The following is a 21,327-nucleotide window of genomic DNA, read 5'->3' on the forward strand; positions in this document are numbered from 1 at the left end:
GTCTTTCATTTCCACACACTGCTACTCAGCGCGGTCATATAGACGCACAGGAAATGCAGTCATCGGCTGCAGCTGCAAACATTGCCCAGATTAAGTTTTATAATGCTCGATCGTGTCAATTAAGTTAAAAAATGCAAGTAGGAAGTGTCTGAAGTATGCCAGAGTACTGCTAAGTGTATTTACGAGTCCCATGCTCCTGTCTGGTTCCATGGTGTAACGGTTAGCACTCTGGACTCTGAATCCAGCGATCCGAGTTCGAATCTCGGTGGAACCTTCGTTTAGTCTAAATTTTCTGTAATAAGCGTTTCTCGCCGAGCAAGTAGCAGCGATAGGCTCAGGGATTTAGTTTCTACGTTTGTGTAAAAAACGAGACGTCTGTGAAACTGTTGAATATTGGTGCGACTATGTGACCTATATAGCACATTAAACGAGTAATGCCTGTAAGAGCAAGCAATTTTACGGTAATTCGAAGAAATATCATTATCCTACGAAGGCTAAGAATCCCATGATTATCAACTAGCTATTATAAGCTGAGCAAATGAATTTCCTTTAAAATAGGTTTAAAACATAGGGAGGTTCTGACCGAGTGGGCATGCTCTGGAGCCTCTTTGCTCCTGAGATTAGAAAAACAGTCCTCTGGGCCGGATTTGAACCAGCGACCTATGGATAACTGTGAATCGTCCACTACAGTCCACCGCTCTACCAACTGAGCTACCAGAGGCTGTGCATGCTTTCTTATTCGTACTGATTGCTTTACGTCCGTCCCTGTCTTTCATTTCCACACACTGCTACTCAGCGCGGTCATATAGACGCACAGGAAATGCAGTCATCGGCTGCAGCTGCAAACATTGCCCAGATTAAGTTTTATAATGCTCGATCGTGTCAATTAAGTTAAAAAATGCAAGTAGGAAGTGTCTGAAGTATGCCAGAGTACTGCTAAGTGTATTTACGAGTCCCATGCTCCTGTCTGGTTCCATGGTGTAACGGTTAGCACTCTGGACTCTGAATCCAGCGATCCGAGTTCGAATCTCGGTGGAACCTTCGTTTAGTCTAAATTTTCTGTAATAAGCGTTTCTCGCCGAGCAAGTAGCAGCGATAGGCTCAGGGATTTAGTTTCTACGTTTGTGTAAAAAACGAGACGTCTGTGAAACTGTTGAATATTGGTGCGACTATGTGACCTATATAGCACATTAAACGAGTAATGCCTGTAAGAGCAAGCAATTTTACGGTAATTCGAAGAAATATCATTATCCTACGAAGGCTAAGAATCCCATGATTATCAACTAGCTATTATAAGCTGAGCAAATGAATTTCCTTTAAAATAGGTTTAAAACATAGGGAGGTTCTGACCGAGTGGGCATGCTCTGGAGCCTCTTTGCTCCTGAGATTAGAAAAACAGTCCTCTGGGCCGGATTTGAACCAGCGACCTATGGATAACTGTGAATCGTCCACTACAGTCCACCGCTCTACCAACTGAGCTACCAGAGGCTGTGCATGCTTTCTTATTCGTACTGATTGCTTTACGTCCGTCCCTGTCTTTCATTTCCACACACTGCTACTCAGCGCGGTCATATAGACGCACAGGAAATGCAGTCATCGGCTGCAGCTGCAAACATTGCCCAGATTAAGTTTTATAATGCTCGATCGTGTCAATTAAGTTAAAAAATGCAAGTAGGAAGTGTCTGAAGTATGCCAGAGTACTGCTAAGTGTATTTACGAGTCCCATGCTCCTGTCTGGTTCCATGGTGTAACGGTTAGCACTCTGGACTCTGAATCCAGCGATCCGAGTTCGAATCTCGGTGGAACCTTCGTTTAGTCTAAATTTTCTGTAATAAGCGTTTCTCGCCGAGCAAGTAGCAGCGATAGGCTCAGGGATTTAGTTTCTACGTTTGTGTAAAAAACGAGACGTCTGTGAAACTGTTGAATATTGGTGCGACTATGTGACCTATATAGCACATTAAACGAGTAATGCCTGTAAGAGCAAGCAATTTTACGGTAATTCGAAGAAATATCATTATCCTACGAAGGCTAAGAATCCCATGATTATCAACTAGCTATTATAAGCTGAGCAAATGAATTTCCTTTAAAATAGGTTTAAAACATAGGGAGGTTCTGACCGAGTGGGCATGCTCTGGAGCCTCTTTGCTCCTGAGATTAGAAAAACAGTCCTCTGGGCCGGATTTGAACCAGCGACCTATGGATAACTGTGAATCGTCCACTACAGTCCACCGCTCTACCAACTGAGCTACCAGAGGCTGTGCATGCTTTCTTATTCGTACTGATTGCTTTACGTCCGTCCCTGTCTTTCATTTCCACACACTGCTACTCAGCGCGGTCATATAGACGCACAGGAAATGCAGTCATCGGCTGCAGCTGCAAACATTGCCCAGATTAAGTTTTATAATGCTCGATCGTGTCAATTAAGTTAAAAAATGCAAGTAGGAAGTGTCTGAAGTATGCCAGAGTACTGCTAAGTGTATTTACGAGTCCCATGCTCCTGTCTGGTTCCATGGTGTAACGGTTAGCACTCTGGACTCTGAATCCAGCGATCCGAGTTCGAATCTCGGTGGAACCTTCGTTTAGTCTAAATTTTCTGTAATAAGCGTTTCTCGCCGAGCAAGTAGCAGCGATAGGCTCAGGGATTTAGTTTCTACGTTTGTGTAAAAAACGAGACGTCTGTGAAACTGTTGAATATTGGTGCGACTATGTGACCTATATAGCACATTAAACGAGTAATGCCTGTAAGAGCAAGCAATTTTACGGTAATTCGAAGAAATATCATTATCCTACGAAGGCTAAGAATCCCATGATTATCAACTAGCTATTATAAGCTGAGCAAATGAATTTCCTTTAAAATAGGTTTAAAACATAGGGAGGTTCTGACCGAGTGGGCATGCTCTGGAGCCTCTTTGCTCCTGAGATTAGAAAAACAGTCCTCTGGGCCGGATTTGAACCAGCGACCTATGGATAACTGTGAATCGTCCACTACAGTCCACCGCTCTACCAACTGAGCTACCAGAGGCTGTGCATGCTTTCTTATTCGTACTGATTGCTTTACGTCCGTCCCTGTCTTTCATTTCCACACACTGCTACTCAGCGCGGTCATATAGACGCACAGGAAATGCAGTCATCGGCTGCAGCTGCAAACATTGCCCAGATTAAGTTTTATAATGCTCGATCGTGTCAATTAAGTTAAAAAATGCAAGTAGGAAGTGTCTGAAGTATGCCAGAGTACTGCTAAGTGTATTTACGAGTCCCATGCTCCTGTCTGGTTCCATGGTGTAACGGTTAGCACTCTGGACTCTGAATCCAGCGATCCGAGTTCGAATCTCGGTGGAACCTTCGTTTAGTCTAAATTTTCTGTAATAAGCGTTTCTCGCCGAGCAAGTAGCAGCGATAGGCTCAGGGATTTAGTTTCTACGTTTGTGTAAAAAACGAGACGTCTGTGAAACTGTTGAATATTGGTGCGACTATGTGACCTATATAGCACATTAAACGAGTAATGCCTGTAAGAGCAAGCAATTTTACGGTAATTCGAAGAAATATCATTATCCTACGAAGGCTAAGAATCCCATGATTATCAACTAGCTATTATAAGCTGAGCAAATGAATTTCCTTTAAAATAGGTTTAAAACATAGGGAGGTTCTGACCGAGTGGGCATGCTCTGGAGCCTCTTTGCTCCTGAGATTAGAAAAACAGTCCTCTGGGCCGGATTTGAACCAGCGACCTATGGATAACTGTGAATCGTCCACTACAGTCCACCGCTCTACCAACTGAGCTACCAGAGGCTGTGCATGCTTTCTTATTCGTACTGATTGCTTTACGTCCGTCCCTGTCTTTCATTTCCACACACTGCTACTCAGCGCGGTCATATAGACGCACAGGAAATGCAGTCATCGGCTGCAGCTGCAAACATTGCCCAGATTAAGTTTTATAATGCTCGATCGTGTCAATTAAGTTAAAAAATGCAAGTAGGAAGTGTCTGAAGTATGCCAGAGTACTGCTAAGTGTATTTACGAGTCCCATGCTCCTGTCTGGTTCCATGGTGTAACGGTTAGCACTCTGGACTCTGAATCCAGCGATCCGAGTTCGAATCTCGGTGGAACCTTCGTTTAGTCTAAATTTTCTGTAATAAGCGTTTCTCGCCGAGCAAGTAGCAGCGATAGGCTCAGGGATTTAGTTTCTACGTTTGTGTAAAAAACGAGACGTCTGTGAAACTGTTGAATATTGGTGCGACTATGTGACCTATATAGCACATTAAACGAGTAATGCCTGTAAGAGCAAGCAATTTTACGGTAATTCGAAGAAATATCATTATCCTACGAAGGCTAAGAATCCCATGATTATCAACTAGCTATTATAAGCTGAGCAAATGAATTTCCTTTAAAATAGGTTTAAAACATAGGGAGGTTCTGACCGAGTGGGCATGCTCTGGAGCCTCTTTGCTCCTGAGATTAGAAAAACAGTCCTCTGGGCCGGATTTGAACCAGCGACCTATGGATAACTGTGAATCGTCCACTACAGTCCACCGCTCTACCAACTGAGCTACCAGAGGCTGTGCATGCTTTCTTATTCGTACTGATTGCTTTACGTCCGTCCCTGTCTTTCATTTCCACACACTGCTACTCAGCGCGGTCATATAGACGCACAGGAAATGCAGTCATCGGCTGCAGCTGCAAACATTGCCCAGATTAAGTTTTATAATGCTCGATCGTGTCAATTAAGTTAAAAAATGCAAGTAGGAAGTGTCTGAAGTATGCCAGAGTACTGCTAAGTGTATTTACGAGTCCCATGCTCCTGTCTGGTTCCATGGTGTAACGGTTAGCACTCTGGACTCTGAATCCAGCGATCCGAGTTCGAATCTCGGTGGAACCTTCGTTTAGTCTAAATTTTCTGTAATAAGCGTTTCTCGCCGAGCAAGTAGCAGCGATAGGCTCAGGGATTTAGTTTCTACGTTTGTGTAAAAAACGAGACGTCTGTGAAACTGTTGAATATTGGTGCGACTATGTGACCTATATAGCACATTAAACGAGTAATGCCTGTAAGAGCAAGCAATTTTACGGTAATTCGAAGAAATATCATTATCCTACGAAGGCTAAGAATCCCATGATTATCAACTAGCTATTATAAGCTGAGCAAATGAATTTCCTTTAAAATAGGTTTAAAACATAGGGAGGTTCTGACCGAGTGGGCATGCTCTGGAGCCTCTTTGCTCCTGAGATTAGAAAAACAGTCCTCTGGGCCGGATTTGAACCAGCGACCTATGGATAACTGTGAATCGTCCACTACAGTCCACCGCTCTACCAACTGAGCTACCAGAGGCTGTGCATGCTTTCTTATTCGTACTGATTGCTTTACGTCCGTCCCTGTCTTTCATTTCCACACACTGCTACTCAGCGCGGTCATATAGACGCACAGGAAATGCAGTCATCGGCTGCAGCTGCAAACATTGCCCAGATTAAGTTTTATAATGCTCGATCGTGTCAATTAAGTTAAAAAATGCAAGTAGGAAGTGTCTGAAGTATGCCAGAGTACTGCTAAGTGTATTTACGAGTCCCATGCTCCTGTCTGGTTCCATGGTGTAACGGTTAGCACTCTGGACTCTGAATCCAGCGATCCGAGTTCGAATCTCGGTGGAACCTTCGTTTAGTCTAAATTTTCTGTAATAAGCGTTTCTCGCCGAGCAAGTAGCAGCGATAGGCTCAGGGATTTAGTTTCTACGTTTGTGTAAAAAACGAGACGTCTGTGAAACTGTTGAATATTGGTGCGACTATGTGACCTATATAGCACATTAAACGAGTAATGCCTGTAAGAGCAAGCAATTTTACGGTAATTCGAAGAAATATCATTATCCTACGAAGGCTAAGAATCCCATGATTATCAACTAGCTATTATAAGCTGAGCAAATGAATTTCCTTTAAAATAGGTTTAAAACATAGGGAGGTTCTGACCGAGTGGGCATGCTCTGGAGCCTCTTTGCTCCTGAGATTAGAAAAACAGTCCTCTGGGCCGGATTTGAACCAGCGACCTATGGATAACTGTGAATCGTCCACTACAGTCCACCGCTCTACCAACTGAGCTACCAGAGGCTGTGCATGCTTTCTTATTCGTACTGATTGCTTTACGTCCGTCCCTGTCTTTCATTTCCACACACTGCTACTCAGCGCGGTCATATAGACGCACAGGAAATGCAGTCATCGGCTGCAGCTGCAAACATTGCCCAGATTAAGTTTTATAATGCTCGATCGTGTCAATTAAGTTAAAAAATGCAAGTAGGAAGTGTCTGAAGTATGCCAGAGTACTGCTAAGTGTATTTACGAGTCCCATGCTCCTGTCTGGTTCCATGGTGTAACGGTTAGCACTCTGGACTCTGAATCCAGCGATCCGAGTTCGAATCTCGGTGGAACCTTCGTTTAGTCTAAATTTTCTGTAATAAGCGTTTCTCGCCGAGCAAGTAGCAGCGATAGGCTCAGGGATTTAGTTTCTACGTTTGTGTAAAAAACGAGACGTCTGTGAAACTGTTGAATATTGGTGCGACTATGTGACCTATATAGCACATTAAACGAGTAATGCCTGTAAGAGCAAGCAATTTTACGGTAATTCGAAGAAATATCATTATCCTACGAAGGCTAAGAATCCCATGATTATCAACTAGCTATTATAAGCTGAGCAAATGAATTTCCTTTAAAATAGGTTTAAAACATAGGGAGGTTCTGACCGAGTGGGCATGCTCTGGAGCCTCTTTGCTCCTGAGATTAGAAAAACAGTCCTCTGGGCCGGATTTGAACCAGCGACCTATGGATAACTGTGAATCGTCCACTACAGTCCACCGCTCTACCAACTGAGCTACCAGAGGCTGTGCATGCTTTCTTATTCGTACTGATTGCTTTACGTCCGTCCCTGTCTTTCATTTCCACACACTGCTACTCAGCGCGGTCATATAGACGCACAGGAAATGCAGTCATCGGCTGCAGCTGCAAACATTGCCCAGATTAAGTTTTATAATGCTCGATCGTGTCAATTAAGTTAAAAAATGCAAGTAGGAAGTGTCTGAAGTATGCCAGAGTACTGCTAAGTGTATTTACGAGTCCCATGCTCCTGTCTGGTTCCATGGTGTAACGGTTAGCACTCTGGACTCTGAATCCAGCGATCCGAGTTCGAATCTCGGTGGAACCTTCGTTTAGTCTAAATTTTCTGTAATAAGCGTTTCTCGCCGAGCAAGTAGCAGCGATAGGCTCAGGGATTTAGTTTCTACGTTTGTGTAAAAAACGAGACGTCTGTGAAACTGTTGAATATTGGTGCGACTATGTGACCTATATAGCACATTAAACGAGTAATGCCTGTAAGAGCAAGCAATTTTACGGTAATTCGAAGAAATATCATTATCCTACGAAGGCTAAGAATCCCATGATTATCAACTAGCTATTATAAGCTGAGCAAATGAATTTCCTTTAAAATAGGTTTAAAACATAGGGAGGTTCTGACCGAGTGGGCATGCTCTGGAGCCTCTTTGCTCCTGAGATTAGAAAAACAGTCCTCTGGGCCGGATTTGAACCAGCGACCTATGGATAACTGTGAATCGTCCACTACAGTCCACCGCTCTACCAACTGAGCTACCAGAGGCTGTGCATGCTTTCTTATTCGTACTGATTGCTTTACGTCCGTCCCTGTCTTTCATTTCCACACACTGCTACTCAGCGCGGTCATATAGACGCACAGGAAATGCAGTCATCGGCTGCAGCTGCAAACATTGCCCAGATTAAGTTTTATAATGCTCGATCGTGTCAATTAAGTTAAAAAATGCAAGTAGGAAGTGTCTGAAGTATGCCAGAGTACTGCTAAGTGTATTTACGAGTCCCATGCTCCTGTCTGGTTCCATGGTGTAACGGTTAGCACTCTGGACTCTGAATCCAGCGATCCGAGTTCGAATCTCGGTGGAACCTTCGTTTAGTCTAAATTTTCTGTAATAAGCGTTTCTCGCCGAGCAAGTAGCAGCGATAGGCTCAGGGATTTAGTTTCTACGTTTGTGTAAAAAACGAGACGTCTGTGAAACTGTTGAATATTGGTGCGACTATGTGACCTATATAGCACATTAAACGAGTAATGCCTGTAAGAGCAAGCAATTTTACGGTAATTCGAAGAAATATCATTATCCTACGAAGGCTAAGAATCCCATGATTATCAACTAGCTATTATAAGCTGAGCAAATGAATTTCCTTTAAAATAGGTTTAAAACATAGGGAGGTTCTGACCGAGTGGGCATGCTCTGGAGCCTCTTTGCTCCTGAGATTAGAAAAACAGTCCTCTGGGCCGGATTTGAACCAGCGACCTATGGATAACTGTGAATCGTCCACTACAGTCCACCGCTCTACCAACTGAGCTACCAGAGGCTGTGCATGCTTTCTTATTCGTACTGATTGCTTTACGTCCGTCCCTGTCTTTCATTTCCACACACTGCTACTCAGCGCGGTCATATAGACGCACAGGAAATGCAGTCATCGGCTGCAGCTGCAAACATTGCCCAGATTAAGTTTTATAATGCTCGATCGTGTCAATTAAGTTAAAAAATGCAAGTAGGAAGTGTCTGAAGTATGCCAGAGTACTGCTAAGTGTATTTACGAGTCCCATGCTCCTGTCTGGTTCCATGGTGTAACGGTTAGCACTCTGGACTCTGAATCCAGCGATCCGAGTTCGAATCTCGGTGGAACCTTCGTTTAGTCTAAATTTTCTGTAATAAGCGTTTCTCGCCGAGCAAGTAGCAGCGATAGGCTCAGGGATTTAGTTTCTACGTTTGTGTAAAAAACGAGACGTCTGTGAAACTGTTGAATATTGGTGCGACTATGTGACCTATATAGCACATTAAACGAGTAATGCCTGTAAGAGCAAGCAATTTTACGGTAATTCGAAGAAATATCATTATCCTACGAAGGCTAAGAATCCCATGATTATCAACTAGCTATTATAAGCTGAGCAAATGAATTTCCTTTAAAATAGGTTTAAAACATAGGGAGGTTCTGACCGAGTGGGCATGCTCTGGAGCCTCTTTGCTCCTGAGATTAGAAAAACAGTCCTCTGGGCCGGATTTGAACCAGCGACCTATGGATAACTGTGAATCGTCCACTACAGTCCACCGCTCTACCAACTGAGCTACCAGAGGCTGTGCATGCTTTCTTATTCGTACTGATTGCTTTACGTCCGTCCCTGTCTTTCATTTCCACACACTGCTACTCAGCGCGGTCATATAGACGCACAGGAAATGCAGTCATCGGCTGCAGCTGCAAACATTGCCCAGATTAAGTTTTATAATGCTCGATCGTGTCAATTAAGTTAAAAAATGCAAGTAGGAAGTGTCTGAAGTATGCCAGAGTACTGCTAAGTGTATTTACGAGTCCCATGCTCCTGTCTGGTTCCATGGTGTAACGGTTAGCACTCTGGACTCTGAATCCAGCGATCCGAGTTCGAATCTCGGTGGAACCTTCGTTTAGTCTAAATTTTCTGTAATAAGCGTTTCTCGCCGAGCAAGTAGCAGCGATAGGCTCAGGGATTTAGTTTCTACGTTTGTGTAAAAAACGAGACGTCTGTGAAACTGTTGAATATTGGTGCGACTATGTGACCTATATAGCACATTAAACGAGTAATGCCTGTAAGAGCAAGCAATTTTACGGTAATTCGAAGAAATATCATTATCCTACGAAGGCTAAGAATCCCATGATTATCAACTAGCTATTATAAGCTGAGCAAATGAATTTCCTTTAAAATAGGTTTAAAACATAGGGAGGTTCTGACCGAGTGGGCATGCTCTGGAGCCTCTTTGCTCCTGAGATTAGAAAAACAGTCCTCTGGGCCGGATTTGAACCAGCGACCTATGGATAACTGTGAATCGTCCACTACAGTCCACCGCTCTACCAACTGAGCTACCAGAGGCTGTGCATGCTTTCTTATTCGTACTGATTGCTTTACGTCCGTCCCTGTCTTTCATTTCCACACACTGCTACTCAGCGCGGTCATATAGACGCACAGGAAATGCAGTCATCGGCTGCAGCTGCAAACATTGCCCAGATTAAGTTTTATAATGCTCGATCGTGTCAATTAAGTTAAAAAATGCAAGTAGGAAGTGTCTGAAGTATGCCAGAGTACTGCTAAGTGTATTTACGAGTCCCATGCTCCTGTCTGGTTCCATGGTGTAACGGTTAGCACTCTGGACTCTGAATCCAGCGATCCGAGTTCGAATCTCGGTGGAACCTTCGTTTAGTCTAAATTTTCTGTAATAAGCGTTTCTCGCCGAGCAAGTAGCAGCGATAGGCTCAGGGATTTAGTTTCTACGTTTGTGTAAAAAACGAGACGTCTGTGAAACTGTTGAATATTGGTGCGACTATGTGACCTATATAGCACATTAAACGAGTAATGCCTGTAAGAGCAAGCAATTTTACGGTAATTCGAAGAAATATCATTATCCTACGAAGGCTAAGAATCCCATGATTATCAACTAGCTATTATAAGCTGAGCAAATGAATTTCCTTTAAAATAGGTTTAAAACATAGGGAGGTTCTGACCGAGTGGGCATGCTCTGGAGCCTCTTTGCTCCTGAGATTAGAAAAACAGTCCTCTGGGCCGGATTTGAACCAGCGACCTATGGATAACTGTGAATCGTCCACTACAGTCCACCGCTCTACCAACTGAGCTACCAGAGGCTGTGCATGCTTTCTTATTCGTACTGATTGCTTTACGTCCGTCCCTGTCTTTCATTTCCACACACTGCTACTCAGCGCGGTCATATAGACGCACAGGAAATGCAGTCATCGGCTGCAGCTGCAAACATTGCCCAGATTAAGTTTTATAATGCTCGATCGTGTCAATTAAGTTAAAAAATGCAAGTAGGAAGTGTCTGAAGTATGCCAGAGTACTGCTAAGTGTATTTACGAGTCCCATGCTCCTGTCTGGTTCCATGGTGTAACGGTTAGCACTCTGGACTCTGAATCCAGCGATCCGAGTTCGAATCTCGGTGGAACCTTCGTTTAGTCTAAATTTTCTGTAATAAGCGTTTCTCGCCGAGCAAGTAGCAGCGATAGGCTCAGGGATTTAGTTTCTACGTTTGTGTAAAAAACGAGACGTCTGTGAAACTGTTGAATATTGGTGCGACTATGTGACCTATATAGCACATTAAACGAGTAATGCCTGTAAGAGCAAGCAATTTTACGGTAATTCGAAGAAATATCATTATCCTACGAAGGCTAAGAATCCCATGATTATCAACTAGCTATTATAAGCTGAGCAAATGAATTTCCTTTAAAATAGGTTTAAAACATAGGGAGGTTCTGACCGAGTGGGCATGCTCTGGAGCCTCTTTGCTCCTGAGATTAGAAAAACAGTCCTCTGGGCCGGATTTGAACCAGCGACCTATGGATAACTGTGAATCGTCCACTACAGTCCACCGCTCTACCAACTGAGCTACCAGAGGCTGTGCATGCTTTCTTATTCGTACTGATTGCTTTACGTCCGTCCCTGTCTTTCATTTCCACACACTGCTACTCAGCGCGGTCATATAGACGCACAGGAAATGCAGTCATCGGCTGCAGCTGCAAACATTGCCCAGATTAAGTTTTATAATGCTCGATCGTGTCAATTAAGTTAAAAAATGCAAGTAGGAAGTGTCTGAAGTATGCCAGAGTACTGCTAAGTGTATTTACGAGTCCCATGCTCCTGTCTGGTTCCATGGTGTAACGGTTAGCACTCTGGACTCTGAATCCAGCGATCCGAGTTCGAATCTCGGTGGAACCTTCGTTTAGTCTAAATTTTCTGTAATAAGCGTTTCTCGCCGAGCAAGTAGCAGCGATAGGCTCAGGGATTTAGTTTCTACGTTTGTGTAAAAAACGAGACGTCTGTGAAACTGTTGAATATTGGTGCGACTATGTGACCTATATAGCACATTAAACGGGTAATGCCTGTAAGAGCAAGCAATTTTACGGTAATTCGAAGAAATATCATTATCCTACGAAGGCTAAGAATCCCATGATTATCAACTAGCTATTATAAGCTGAGCAAATGAATTTCCTTTAAAATAGGTTTAAAACATAGGGAGGTTCTGACCGAGTGGGCATGCTCTGGAGCCTCTTTGCTCCTGAGATTAGAAAAACAGTCCTCTGGGCCGGATTTGAACCAGCGACCTATGGATAACTGTGAATCGTCCACTACAGTCCACCGCTCTACCAACTGAGCTACCAGAGGCTGTGCATGCTTTCTTATTCGTACTGATTGCTTTACGTCCGTCCCTGTCTTTCATTTCCACACACTGCTACTCAGCGCGGTCATATAGACGCACAGGAAATGCAGTCATCGGCTGCAGCTGCAAACATTGCCCAGATTAAGTTTTATAATGCTCGATCGTGTCAATTAAGTTAAAAAATGCAAGTAGGAAGTGTCTGAAGTATGCCAGAGTACTGCTAAGTGTATTTACGAGTCCCATGCTCCTGTCTGGTTCCATGGTGTAACGGTTAGCACTCTGGACTCTGAATCCAGCGATCCGAGTTCGAATCTCGGTGGAACCTTCGTTTAGTCTAAATTTTCTGTAATAAGCGTTTCTCGCCGAGCAAGTAGCAGCGATAGGCTCAGGGATTTAGTTTCTACGTTTGTGTAAAAAACGAGACGTCTGTGAAACTGTTGAATATTGGTGCGACTATGTGACCTATATAGCACATTAAACGAGTAATGCCTGTAAGAGCAAGCAATTTTACGGTAATTCGAAGAAATATCATTATCCTACGAAGGCTAAGAATCCCATGATTATCAACTAGCTATTATAAGCTGAGCAAATGAATTTCCTTTAAAATAGGTTTAAAACATAGGGAGGTTCTGACCGAGTGGGCATGCTCTGGAGCCTCTTTGCTCCTGAGATTAGAAAAACAGTCCTCTGGGCCGGATTTGAACCAGCGACCTATGGATAACTGTGAATCGTCCACTACAGTCCACCGCTCTACCAACTGAGCTACCAGAGGCTGTGCATGCTTTCTTATTCGTACTGATTGCTTTACGTCCGTCCCTGTCTTTCATTTCCACACACTGCTACTCAGCGCGGTCATATAGACGCACAGGAAATGCAGTCATCGGCTGCAGCTGCAAACATTGCCCAGATTAAGTTTTATAATGCTCGATCGTGTCAATTAAGTTAAAAAATGCAAGTAGGAAGTGTCTGAAGTATGCCAGAGTACTGCTAAGTGTATTTACGAGTCCCATGCTCCTGTCTGGTTCCATGGTGTAACGGTTAGCACTCTGGACTCTGAATCCAGCGATCCGAGTTCGAATCTCGGTGGAACCTTCGTTTAGTCTAAATTTTCTGTAATAAGCGTTTCTCGCCGAGCAAGTAGCAGCGATAGGCTCAGGGATTTAGTTTCTACGTTTGTGTAAAAAACGAGACGTCTGTGAAACTGTTGAATATTGGTGCGACTATGTGACCTATATAGCACATTAAACGAGTAATGCCTGTAAGAGCAAGCAATTTTACGGTAATTCGAAGAAATATCATTATCCTACGAAGGCTAAGAATCCCATGATTATCAACTAGCTATTATAAGCTGAGCAAATGAATTTCCTTTAAAATAGGTTTAAAACATAGGGAGGTTCTGACCGAGTGGGCATGCTCTGGAGCCTCTTTGCTCCTGAGATTAGAAAAACAGTCCTCTGGGCCGGATTTGAACCAGCGACCTATGGATAACTGTGAATCGTCCACTACAGTCCACCGCTCTACCAACTGAGCTACCAGAGGCTGTGCATGCTTTCTTATTCGTACTGATTGCTTTACGTCCGTCCCTGTCTTTCATTTCCACACACTGCTACTCAGCGCGGTCATATAGACGCACAGGAAATGCAGTCATCGGCTGCAGCTGCAAACATTGCCCAGATTAAGTTTTATAATGCTCGATCGTGTCAATTAAGTTAAAAAATGCAAGTAGGAAGTGTCTGAAGTATGCCAGAGTACTGCTAAGTGTATTTACGAGTCCCATGCTCCTGTCTGGTTCCATGGTGTAACGGTTAGCACTCTGGACTCTGAATCCAGCGATCCGAGTTCGAATCTCGGTGGAACCTTCGTTTAGTCTAAATTTTCTGTAATAAGCGTTTCTCGCCGAGCAAGTAGCAGCGATAGGCTCAGGGATTTAGTTTCTACGTTTGTGTAAAAAACGAGACGTCTGTGAAACTGTTGAATATTGGTGCGACTATGTGACCTATATAGCACATTAAACGAGTAATGCCTGTAAGAGCAAGCAATTTTACGGTAATTCGAAGAAATATCATTATCCTACGAAGGCTAAGAATCCCATGATTATCAACTAGCTATTATAAGCTGAGCAAATGAATTTCCTTTAAAATAGGTTTAAAACATAGGGAGGTTCTGACCGAGTGGGCATGCTCTGGAGCCTCTTTGCTCCTGAGATTAGAAAAACAGTCCTCTGGGCCGGATTTGAACCAGCGACCTATGGATAACTGTGAATCGTCCACTACAGTCCACCGCTCTACCAACTGAGCTACCAGAGGCTGTGCATGCTTTCTTATTCGTACTGATTGCTTTACGTCCGTCCCTGTCTTTCATTTCCACACACTGCTACTCAGCGCGGTCATATAGACGCACAGGAAATGCAGTCATCGGCTGCAGCTGCAAACATTGCCCAGATTAAGTTTTATAATGCTCGATCGTGTCAATTAAGTTAAAAAATGCAAGTAGGAAGTGTCTGAAGTATGCCAGAGTACTGCTAAGTGTATTTACGAGTCCCATGCTCCTGTCTGGTTCCATGGTGTAACGGTTAGCACTCTGGACTCTGAATCCAGCGATCCGAGTTCGAATCTCGGTGGAACCTTCGTTTAGTCTAAATTTTCTGTAATAAGCGTTTCTCGCCGAGCAAGTAGCAGCGATAGGCTCAGGGATTTAGTTTCTACGTTTGTGTAAAAAACGAGACGTCTGTGAAACTGTTGAATATTGGTGCGACTATGTGACCTATATAGCACATTAAACGAGTAATGCCTGTAAGAGCAAGCAATTTTACGGTAATTCGAAGAAATATCATTATCCTACGAAGGCTAAGAATCCCATGATTATCAACTAGCTATTATAAGCTGAGCAAATGAATTTCCTTTAAAATAGGTTTAAAACATAGGGAGGTTCTGACCGAGTGGGCATGCTCTGGAGCCTCTTTGCTCCTGAGATTAGAAAAACAGTCCTCTGGGCCGGATTTGAACCAGCGACCTATGGATAACTGTGAATCGTCCACTACAGTCCACCGCTCTACCAACTGAGCTACCAGAGGCTGTGCATGCTTTCTTATTCGTACTGATTGCTTTACGTCCGTCCCTGTCTTTCATTTCCACACACTGCTACTCAGCGCGGTCATATAGACGCACAGGAAATGCAGTCATCGGCTGCAGCTGCAAACATTGCCCAGATTAAGTTTTATAATGCTCGATCGTGTCAATTAAGTTAAAAAATGCAAGTAGGAAGTGTCTGAAGTATGCCAGAGTACTGCTAAGTGTATTTACGAGTCCCATGCTCCTGTCTGGTTCCATGGTGTAACGGTTAGCACTCTGGACTCTGAATCCAGCGATCCGAGTTCGAATCTCGGTGGAACCTTCGTTTAGTCTAAATTTTCTGTAATAAGCGTTTCTCGCCGAGCAAGTAGCAGCGATAGGCTCAGGGATTTAGTTTCTACGTTTGTGTAAAAAACGAGACGTCTGTGAAACTGTTGAATATTGGTGCGACTATGTGACCTATATAGCACATTAAACGAGTAATGCCTGTAAGAGCAAGCAATTTTACGGTAATTCGAAGAAATATCATTATCCTACGAAGGCTAAGAATCCCATGATTATCAACTAGCTATTATAAGCTGAGCAAATGAATTTCCTTTAAAATAGGTTTAAAACATAGGGAGGTTCTGACCGAGTGGGCATGCTCTGGAGCCTCTTTGCTCCTGAGATTAGAAAAACAGTCCTCTGGGCCGGATTTGAACCAGCGACCTATGGATAACTGTGAATCGTCCACTACAGTCCACCGCTCTACCAACTGAGCTACCAGAGGCTGTGCATGCTTTCTTATTCGTACTGATTGCTTTACGTCCGTCCCTGTCTTTCATTTCCACACACTGCTACTCAGCGCGGTCATATAGACGCACAGGAAATGCAGTCATCGGCTGCAGCTGCAAACATTGCCCAGATTAAGTTTTATAATGCTCGATCGTGTCAATTAAGTTAAAAAATGCAAGTAGGAAGTGTCTGAAGTATGCCAGAGTACTGCTAAGTGTATTTACGAGTCCCATGCTCCTGTCTGGTTCCATGGTGTAACGGTTAGCACTCTGGACTCTGAATCCAGCGATCCGAGTTCGAATCTCGGTGGAACCTTCGTTTAGTCTAAATTTTCTGTAATAAGCGTTTCTCGCCGAGCAAGTAGCAGCGATAGGCTCAGGGATTTAGTTTCTACGTTTGTGTAAAAAACGAGACGTCTGTGAAACTGTTGAATATTGGTGCGACTATGTGACCTATATAGCACATTAAACGAGTAATGCCTGTAAGAGCAAGCAATTTTACGGTAATTCGAAGAAATATCATTATCCTACGAAGGCTAAGAATCCCATGATTATCAACTAGCTATTATAAGCTGAGCAAATGAATTTCCTTTAAAATAGGTTTAAAACATAGGGAGGTTCTGACCGAGTGGGCATGCTCTGGAGCCTCTTTGCTCCTGAGATTAGAAAAACAGTCCTCTGGGCCGGATTTGAACCAGCGACCTATGGATAACTGTGAATCGTCCACTACAGTCCACCGCTCTACCAACTGAGCTACCAGAGGCTGTGCATGCTTTCTTATTCGTACTGATTGCTTTACGTCCGTCCCTGTCTTTCATTTCCACACACTGCTACTCAGCGCGGTCATATAGACGCACAGGAAATGCAGTCATCGGCTGCAGCTGCAAACATTGCCCAGATTAAGTTTTATAATGCTCGATCGTGTCAATTAAGTTAAAAAATGCAAGTAGGAAGTGTCTGAAGTATGCCAGAGTACTGCTAAGTGTATTTACGAGTCCCATGCTCCTGTCTGGTTCCATGGTGTAACGGTTAGCACTCTGGACTCTGAATCCAGCGATCCGAGTTCGAATCTCGGTGGAACCTTCGTTTAGTCTAAATTTTCTGTAATAAGCGTTTCTCGCCGAGCAAGTAGCAGCGATAGGCTCAGGGATTTAGTTTCTACGTTTGTGTAAAAAACGAGACGTCTGTGAAACTGTTGAATATTGGTGCGACTATGTGACCTATATAGCACATTAAACGAGTAATGCCTGTAAGAGCAAGCAATTTTACGGTAATTCGAAGAAATATCATTATCCTACGAAGGCTAAGAATCCCATGATTATCAACTAGCTATTATAAGCTGAGCAAATGAATTTCCTTTAAAATAGGTTTAAAACATAGGGAGGTTCTGACCGAGTGGGCATGCTCTGGAGCCTCTTTGCTCCTGAGATTAGAAAAACAGTCCTCTGGGCCGGATTTGAACCAGCGACCTATGGATAACTGTGAATCGTCCACTACAGTCCACCGCTCTACCAACTGAGCTACCAGAGGCTGTGCATGCTTTCTTATTCGTACTGATTGCTTTACGTCCGTCCCTGTCTTTCATTTCCACACACTGCTACTCAGCGCGGTCATATAGACGCACAGGAAATGCAGTCATCGGCTGCAACTGCAAACATTGCCCAGATTAAGTTTTATAATGCTCGATCGTGTCAATTAAGTTAAAAAATGCAAGTAGTAAGTGTCTGAAGTATGTTGCAGGACTGTTTGAAGGAGGTAGTCGTATTTCTCGCTGTCTTTTTGTTGATTCTCTCTCTTTATAACGTGATTTTCTGCTAGCGTCAGCGAAGCGTCAGTCAAGCGAAGTCAGCAAAGTCAGTCGAAATGGGAGGCAGCGGACGTGCAATGCGCATTCGGCTTATTCCACATTAACCTTCGACCCACCTCTCTGCTCTGCATTTTGTAAAGGAAATTTTTAATGTACCTTTGACTTACTTAACTTTCTTCCGAATATTACATCTGACTCTACTTTTATATCCTGATGCACTGTTCTTAGGAACGTCATCCGATCGGCTGCAATATCGTCTCGCTGCATAAAAAAATCCCCACATTTTACTATATCTTATTTATTAATATGTCACTTACGTTTTCGATATTCTCCTCAGTCACCTTTGACCACCATCGAACCCGTTAGCTTCTCTCATACTCGTCATCAATTTCACTTGTAATCTCTCATAAAACTCTAAATCCTTTCGATGTAAATAATCTTGATTGAATTTGTCGATTCCTGTTAACCGCTTTGGTACGTATGTTCCTTCCTAGAATGCCGAGATAGCACGTGCGTGTGTGTGTGTGTGTGTGTGTGTGTGTGTGTGTGTCTTATTGTTAGCGTAAGTTAGTTTAAGTGACATGTAACACTAGGGACCGATGACCTAAACAGTTTGTTCCCTTACGAATTCACACACATTTGCATTTTCATTTTGTCGGCTCGTACACCGGTTTCTCCACAGGGCGTTGCAGCGTGTTCCTGCCCCGTGTCATCCTCGCAGACCGACGCGCCTGAAAGTGATTTACTTTTTGAGAACGACTACACTTTAAAAACAAGGTCCCCTGACTATTTTGAAACACCTGGCGCCGTCTAGATATTTCAACCATAATGAGGAAAGTCATAGAATATCGCAGATATCAGTAAACCTTAGTTTGGCGCACGTAAAAGAAACGCTCAAATGTGACGGAAGTTCACACATTATTGAATGTGTAAACCGACTGATCGCTGACTGGCTAGATCCAGAGCAGTCTTCTGCGCGTCCCTAGCCCAGAGGTTGTCAACACTCTCGCAGAATGCGTGTAAATTGTTGTTTTACTGCGGTACAGTGGTAGGTGGTGTAAGGTGGGCATATTGCCCTGTCTGTGATGTTAGTTTGTAATGTGTAATGTATTAGTCCTTTATCTACAATATGTTTTATTAGTCTGACGTTTACTTGCTGCGAATGTCTGGCCATTTCATATGTGTTACTACCGTATTACTCTTTGCCGTTCTTCGGTAGTTCCTTGAATGGTCAAGACACGTTTCTTGTTACGGAACTTAACCACTTTCATGTGTTTTTCCTGTTGTTAGAGGGTGGTAGTTTTCTTGCCGGAGGTGTTGTGCAAATGTTGAATGGCTGTAGCCTTATATCCACACCGTTTTTGTGTTCGTTATGCCTTATTTCAAAGGATGTGCTGGTCTGCTCTAAGTACAAAATATCGCAACGGGGACATGGAGTTAGCAAACAGCAGAATATTGGGTACGTCCGTGTCACCTTCCAGATAATTTACGAAAACTGAAGTATGGACGTGATACCCCCACCCCCCACAGCACCGCACACACCCACACCCCTCCTGCCCCCATACACCCACAACCACACACAATATTTTTCAACAAAAACAAACGAATGACGAACGCATCCCGCAACAGCAAAGTATTGAACCTGAACTGGAGAGATGACCGTGGTTCTTCACAACACAAAATCATTAATTCATTTGTGTGAAAGTGCTGTGAGCAAAGGGCTACCACATATGCGCAGAAGAACACTAAGAGTGACATAAGCAACAAAAGCCATGAGCAAAAATAATAATTAATACCGTTTACAGTAGTAACTTAAAACATAAAAATTTTCATCATCCTAACAAACAAAAATCTTTCAATTGCCTCTGAGCACTATGGGACTGAAATTCTGAGGTCATCAGTCCCCTAGAACGTAGAACTACTTAAACCTAACTAACCTAAGGACTTCACGCACATCCATGGCCGAGGCAGGTTTCGAACCTGCGACCGTAGCGGTCGACCGGTTCCAGACTGTAGCGCCTAGAACCGCTCGGCCACACTGGCCGGCCCAACAAACAAAATTTTAAGAAAAAACCATACTGTTACAGTGACTATTAAAGAGGCTTTACAATTAAGCGAAACGTATTTAATCTAAATAATACATTCACTACAGTCTCAAAGGATGGTATTTAACCTGTACAACTTGTGTAACTGCGACTGCAGTGAAACAAGGTCGAAAAACCAAGAGCATAACACGATATTCGACAAACTATACCACTAACCAATAATCTATTCCGATTATTCCTTCCAGAGATATTATTTACCAAGGAAAAAAATAGAACGGACATAACGAGATATGCTCACTTCACTCGAAACAGTTAGTATAACAAATGAGTACCATCTACCTCTTTGCATTGATTTTATAGATTTTGAACAGGTATACAATTCAGTCGCCCAACCGTGTTGGAGGCTGATACAGAACAAGGAATAGAACACGCTTGTATTAACGGCTTTAATAATATATAAAAAAAAACTGCATAGCGTTTGTCAATGTTGTTCCAGAAACCAATGCATTTACCTGTTGAAGAGTGAAACAGAGTAGCTCTGTATCTCCAAAACTAATAGCAGCAATCCTACAATGTTTAAACTAGGTTGGTAAAAAAAGGGAACCCAAATTCTGGGAATGAGATTAAATAAAGTAATGATTTGGTTCTATTTGCAGACACTATAGGAAGTCCTCAAATACTGTAGTGAGCTTGAATTAGTCTGCTCTGAAGTTCGTCCAAAAAGTAAGTCTGATGAAAACAAGATCATGATAAATGACTGCACACCGGAAGGAAATATATCTATTTAGTATACGTATCTACGAAGTGTCAGATGGTATGTCTATCTGGGCCAGCTTGTAAATATAAAAGGAGATCTAAAACCAGAAATATTTCCACATGTTAAATTAGGATGGTAAGTGTGTGGAAGATACTGTTCACTTGAAGTCTGAGATGTCGGCTGAGCTGAAGAAAGCAGTTCTTGACCAATGTACACTCCTGGAAATTGAAATAAGAACACCGTGAATTCATTGTCCCAGGAAGGGGAAACTTTATTGACACATTCCTGGGGTCAGATACATCACATGATCACACTGACAGAACCACAGGCACATAGACACAGGCAACAGAGCATGCACAATGTCGGCACTAGTTCAGTGTATATCCACCTTTCGCAGCAATGCAGGCTGCTATTCTCCCATGGAGACGATCGTAGAGATGCTGGATGTAGTCCTGTGGAACGGCTTGCCATGCCATTTCCACCTGGCGCCTCAGTTGGACCAGCGTTCGTGGTGGACGTGCAGACCGCGTGAGACGACGCTTCATCCAGTCCCAAACATGCTCAATGGGGGACAGATCCGGAGATCTTGCTGGCCAGGGTAGTTGACTTACACCTTCTAGAGCACGTTGGGTGGCAAGGGATACATGCGGACG

At 43.3% G+C, this 21,327-nt stretch overlaps 46 non-coding genes across 46 annotated transcripts; 23 read left to right on the plus strand and 23 right to left on the minus strand.

Annotated features, from left to right (window-relative positions):
* Positions 1–202: 202 nt before the first annotated feature.
* On the plus strand, positions 203–274 carry Trnaq-cug (transfer RNA glutamine (anticodon CUG)). The gene has a single exon. It is a non-coding gene; the product is annotated as a tRNA-Gln (tRNA).
* A 358-nt stretch (positions 275–632) lies between these two features.
* On the minus strand, positions 633–721 carry Trnay-gua (transfer RNA tyrosine (anticodon GUA)). Its single transcript is given in 2 exon segments — positions 633–668; positions 685–721. It is a non-coding gene; the product is annotated as a tRNA-Tyr (tRNA).
* A 248-nt stretch (positions 722–969) lies between these two features.
* Positions 970–1,041, plus strand: Trnaq-cug (transfer RNA glutamine (anticodon CUG)). The gene has a single exon. It is a non-coding gene; the product is annotated as a tRNA-Gln (tRNA).
* A 358-nt stretch (positions 1,042–1,399) lies between these two features.
* Positions 1,400–1,488, minus strand: Trnay-gua (transfer RNA tyrosine (anticodon GUA)). The gene is given in 2 exon segments: positions 1,400–1,435; positions 1,452–1,488. It is a non-coding gene; the product is annotated as a tRNA-Tyr (tRNA).
* A 248-nt stretch (positions 1,489–1,736) lies between these two features.
* On the plus strand, positions 1,737–1,808 carry Trnaq-cug (transfer RNA glutamine (anticodon CUG)). Its single transcript has one exon. It is a non-coding gene; the product is annotated as a tRNA-Gln (tRNA).
* A 358-nt stretch (positions 1,809–2,166) lies between these two features.
* Positions 2,167–2,255, minus strand: Trnay-gua (transfer RNA tyrosine (anticodon GUA)). The gene is given in 2 exon segments: positions 2,167–2,202; positions 2,219–2,255. It is a non-coding gene; the product is annotated as a tRNA-Tyr (tRNA).
* Positions 2,256–2,503: 248 nt separating this feature from the next.
* On the plus strand, positions 2,504–2,575 carry Trnaq-cug (transfer RNA glutamine (anticodon CUG)). The gene has a single exon. It is a non-coding gene; the product is annotated as a tRNA-Gln (tRNA).
* A 358-nt stretch (positions 2,576–2,933) lies between these two features.
* Trnay-gua (transfer RNA tyrosine (anticodon GUA)) lies at positions 2,934–3,022 on the minus strand. The gene is given in 2 exon segments: positions 2,934–2,969; positions 2,986–3,022. It is a non-coding gene; the product is annotated as a tRNA-Tyr (tRNA).
* Positions 3,023–3,270: 248 nt separating this feature from the next.
* On the plus strand, positions 3,271–3,342 carry Trnaq-cug (transfer RNA glutamine (anticodon CUG)). Its single transcript has one exon. It is a non-coding gene; the product is annotated as a tRNA-Gln (tRNA).
* Positions 3,343–3,700: 358 nt separating this feature from the next.
* Positions 3,701–3,789, minus strand: Trnay-gua (transfer RNA tyrosine (anticodon GUA)). The gene is given in 2 exon segments: positions 3,701–3,736; positions 3,753–3,789. It is a non-coding gene; the product is annotated as a tRNA-Tyr (tRNA).
* A 248-nt stretch (positions 3,790–4,037) lies between these two features.
* On the plus strand, positions 4,038–4,109 carry Trnaq-cug (transfer RNA glutamine (anticodon CUG)). The gene has a single exon. It is a non-coding gene; the product is annotated as a tRNA-Gln (tRNA).
* Positions 4,110–4,467: 358 nt separating this feature from the next.
* Trnay-gua (transfer RNA tyrosine (anticodon GUA)) lies at positions 4,468–4,556 on the minus strand. Its single transcript is given in 2 exon segments — positions 4,468–4,503; positions 4,520–4,556. It is a non-coding gene; the product is annotated as a tRNA-Tyr (tRNA).
* Positions 4,557–4,804: 248 nt separating this feature from the next.
* On the plus strand, positions 4,805–4,876 carry Trnaq-cug (transfer RNA glutamine (anticodon CUG)). The gene has a single exon. It is a non-coding gene; the product is annotated as a tRNA-Gln (tRNA).
* Positions 4,877–5,234: 358 nt separating this feature from the next.
* Trnay-gua (transfer RNA tyrosine (anticodon GUA)) lies at positions 5,235–5,323 on the minus strand. The gene is given in 2 exon segments: positions 5,235–5,270; positions 5,287–5,323. It is a non-coding gene; the product is annotated as a tRNA-Tyr (tRNA).
* Positions 5,324–5,571: 248 nt separating this feature from the next.
* On the plus strand, positions 5,572–5,643 carry Trnaq-cug (transfer RNA glutamine (anticodon CUG)). Its single transcript has one exon. It is a non-coding gene; the product is annotated as a tRNA-Gln (tRNA).
* Positions 5,644–6,001: 358 nt separating this feature from the next.
* On the minus strand, positions 6,002–6,090 carry Trnay-gua (transfer RNA tyrosine (anticodon GUA)). Its single transcript is given in 2 exon segments — positions 6,002–6,037; positions 6,054–6,090. It is a non-coding gene; the product is annotated as a tRNA-Tyr (tRNA).
* Positions 6,091–6,338: 248 nt separating this feature from the next.
* On the plus strand, positions 6,339–6,410 carry Trnaq-cug (transfer RNA glutamine (anticodon CUG)). The gene has a single exon. It is a non-coding gene; the product is annotated as a tRNA-Gln (tRNA).
* Positions 6,411–6,768: 358 nt separating this feature from the next.
* On the minus strand, positions 6,769–6,857 carry Trnay-gua (transfer RNA tyrosine (anticodon GUA)). The gene is given in 2 exon segments: positions 6,769–6,804; positions 6,821–6,857. It is a non-coding gene; the product is annotated as a tRNA-Tyr (tRNA).
* Positions 6,858–7,105: 248 nt separating this feature from the next.
* On the plus strand, positions 7,106–7,177 carry Trnaq-cug (transfer RNA glutamine (anticodon CUG)). The gene has a single exon. It is a non-coding gene; the product is annotated as a tRNA-Gln (tRNA).
* A 358-nt stretch (positions 7,178–7,535) lies between these two features.
* Trnay-gua (transfer RNA tyrosine (anticodon GUA)) lies at positions 7,536–7,624 on the minus strand. The gene is given in 2 exon segments: positions 7,536–7,571; positions 7,588–7,624. It is a non-coding gene; the product is annotated as a tRNA-Tyr (tRNA).
* A 248-nt stretch (positions 7,625–7,872) lies between these two features.
* Positions 7,873–7,944, plus strand: Trnaq-cug (transfer RNA glutamine (anticodon CUG)). Its single transcript has one exon. It is a non-coding gene; the product is annotated as a tRNA-Gln (tRNA).
* A 358-nt stretch (positions 7,945–8,302) lies between these two features.
* Trnay-gua (transfer RNA tyrosine (anticodon GUA)) lies at positions 8,303–8,391 on the minus strand. The gene is given in 2 exon segments: positions 8,303–8,338; positions 8,355–8,391. It is a non-coding gene; the product is annotated as a tRNA-Tyr (tRNA).
* A 248-nt stretch (positions 8,392–8,639) lies between these two features.
* Positions 8,640–8,711, plus strand: Trnaq-cug (transfer RNA glutamine (anticodon CUG)). The gene has a single exon. It is a non-coding gene; the product is annotated as a tRNA-Gln (tRNA).
* A 358-nt stretch (positions 8,712–9,069) lies between these two features.
* Trnay-gua (transfer RNA tyrosine (anticodon GUA)) lies at positions 9,070–9,158 on the minus strand. Its single transcript is given in 2 exon segments — positions 9,070–9,105; positions 9,122–9,158. It is a non-coding gene; the product is annotated as a tRNA-Tyr (tRNA).
* A 248-nt stretch (positions 9,159–9,406) lies between these two features.
* Trnaq-cug (transfer RNA glutamine (anticodon CUG)) lies at positions 9,407–9,478 on the plus strand. Its single transcript has one exon. It is a non-coding gene; the product is annotated as a tRNA-Gln (tRNA).
* Positions 9,479–9,836: 358 nt separating this feature from the next.
* Positions 9,837–9,925, minus strand: Trnay-gua (transfer RNA tyrosine (anticodon GUA)). The gene is given in 2 exon segments: positions 9,837–9,872; positions 9,889–9,925. It is a non-coding gene; the product is annotated as a tRNA-Tyr (tRNA).
* A 248-nt stretch (positions 9,926–10,173) lies between these two features.
* Positions 10,174–10,245, plus strand: Trnaq-cug (transfer RNA glutamine (anticodon CUG)). The gene has a single exon. It is a non-coding gene; the product is annotated as a tRNA-Gln (tRNA).
* A 358-nt stretch (positions 10,246–10,603) lies between these two features.
* Trnay-gua (transfer RNA tyrosine (anticodon GUA)) lies at positions 10,604–10,692 on the minus strand. The gene is given in 2 exon segments: positions 10,604–10,639; positions 10,656–10,692. It is a non-coding gene; the product is annotated as a tRNA-Tyr (tRNA).
* A 248-nt stretch (positions 10,693–10,940) lies between these two features.
* On the plus strand, positions 10,941–11,012 carry Trnaq-cug (transfer RNA glutamine (anticodon CUG)). Its single transcript has one exon. It is a non-coding gene; the product is annotated as a tRNA-Gln (tRNA).
* A 358-nt stretch (positions 11,013–11,370) lies between these two features.
* Trnay-gua (transfer RNA tyrosine (anticodon GUA)) lies at positions 11,371–11,459 on the minus strand. Its single transcript is given in 2 exon segments — positions 11,371–11,406; positions 11,423–11,459. It is a non-coding gene; the product is annotated as a tRNA-Tyr (tRNA).
* Positions 11,460–11,707: 248 nt separating this feature from the next.
* On the plus strand, positions 11,708–11,779 carry Trnaq-cug (transfer RNA glutamine (anticodon CUG)). Its single transcript has one exon. It is a non-coding gene; the product is annotated as a tRNA-Gln (tRNA).
* Positions 11,780–12,137: 358 nt separating this feature from the next.
* Positions 12,138–12,226, minus strand: Trnay-gua (transfer RNA tyrosine (anticodon GUA)). Its single transcript is given in 2 exon segments — positions 12,138–12,173; positions 12,190–12,226. It is a non-coding gene; the product is annotated as a tRNA-Tyr (tRNA).
* A 248-nt stretch (positions 12,227–12,474) lies between these two features.
* Trnaq-cug (transfer RNA glutamine (anticodon CUG)) lies at positions 12,475–12,546 on the plus strand. Its single transcript has one exon. It is a non-coding gene; the product is annotated as a tRNA-Gln (tRNA).
* A 358-nt stretch (positions 12,547–12,904) lies between these two features.
* Trnay-gua (transfer RNA tyrosine (anticodon GUA)) lies at positions 12,905–12,993 on the minus strand. Its single transcript is given in 2 exon segments — positions 12,905–12,940; positions 12,957–12,993. It is a non-coding gene; the product is annotated as a tRNA-Tyr (tRNA).
* Positions 12,994–13,241: 248 nt separating this feature from the next.
* On the plus strand, positions 13,242–13,313 carry Trnaq-cug (transfer RNA glutamine (anticodon CUG)). Its single transcript has one exon. It is a non-coding gene; the product is annotated as a tRNA-Gln (tRNA).
* Positions 13,314–13,671: 358 nt separating this feature from the next.
* On the minus strand, positions 13,672–13,760 carry Trnay-gua (transfer RNA tyrosine (anticodon GUA)). Its single transcript is given in 2 exon segments — positions 13,672–13,707; positions 13,724–13,760. It is a non-coding gene; the product is annotated as a tRNA-Tyr (tRNA).
* A 248-nt stretch (positions 13,761–14,008) lies between these two features.
* Positions 14,009–14,080, plus strand: Trnaq-cug (transfer RNA glutamine (anticodon CUG)). The gene has a single exon. It is a non-coding gene; the product is annotated as a tRNA-Gln (tRNA).
* Positions 14,081–14,438: 358 nt separating this feature from the next.
* Positions 14,439–14,527, minus strand: Trnay-gua (transfer RNA tyrosine (anticodon GUA)). Its single transcript is given in 2 exon segments — positions 14,439–14,474; positions 14,491–14,527. It is a non-coding gene; the product is annotated as a tRNA-Tyr (tRNA).
* Positions 14,528–14,775: 248 nt separating this feature from the next.
* Positions 14,776–14,847, plus strand: Trnaq-cug (transfer RNA glutamine (anticodon CUG)). Its single transcript has one exon. It is a non-coding gene; the product is annotated as a tRNA-Gln (tRNA).
* Positions 14,848–15,205: 358 nt separating this feature from the next.
* Trnay-gua (transfer RNA tyrosine (anticodon GUA)) lies at positions 15,206–15,294 on the minus strand. Its single transcript is given in 2 exon segments — positions 15,206–15,241; positions 15,258–15,294. It is a non-coding gene; the product is annotated as a tRNA-Tyr (tRNA).
* Positions 15,295–15,542: 248 nt separating this feature from the next.
* On the plus strand, positions 15,543–15,614 carry Trnaq-cug (transfer RNA glutamine (anticodon CUG)). Its single transcript has one exon. It is a non-coding gene; the product is annotated as a tRNA-Gln (tRNA).
* A 358-nt stretch (positions 15,615–15,972) lies between these two features.
* Trnay-gua (transfer RNA tyrosine (anticodon GUA)) lies at positions 15,973–16,061 on the minus strand. The gene is given in 2 exon segments: positions 15,973–16,008; positions 16,025–16,061. It is a non-coding gene; the product is annotated as a tRNA-Tyr (tRNA).
* Positions 16,062–16,309: 248 nt separating this feature from the next.
* Positions 16,310–16,381, plus strand: Trnaq-cug (transfer RNA glutamine (anticodon CUG)). Its single transcript has one exon. It is a non-coding gene; the product is annotated as a tRNA-Gln (tRNA).
* A 358-nt stretch (positions 16,382–16,739) lies between these two features.
* On the minus strand, positions 16,740–16,828 carry Trnay-gua (transfer RNA tyrosine (anticodon GUA)). The gene is given in 2 exon segments: positions 16,740–16,775; positions 16,792–16,828. It is a non-coding gene; the product is annotated as a tRNA-Tyr (tRNA).
* Positions 16,829–17,076: 248 nt separating this feature from the next.
* Positions 17,077–17,148, plus strand: Trnaq-cug (transfer RNA glutamine (anticodon CUG)). The gene has a single exon. It is a non-coding gene; the product is annotated as a tRNA-Gln (tRNA).
* A 358-nt stretch (positions 17,149–17,506) lies between these two features.
* On the minus strand, positions 17,507–17,595 carry Trnay-gua (transfer RNA tyrosine (anticodon GUA)). Its single transcript is given in 2 exon segments — positions 17,507–17,542; positions 17,559–17,595. It is a non-coding gene; the product is annotated as a tRNA-Tyr (tRNA).
* Positions 17,596–21,327: the final 3,732 nt, after the last annotated feature.

The sequence above is a fragment of the Schistocerca nitens genome, chromosome 2 (assembly GCF_023898315.1).
Source record: "Schistocerca nitens isolate TAMUIC-IGC-003100 chromosome 2, iqSchNite1.1, whole genome shotgun sequence".
In the NCBI taxonomy this organism is placed as follows: Eukaryota; Metazoa; Arthropoda; class Insecta; order Orthoptera; family Acrididae; genus Schistocerca; species Schistocerca nitens.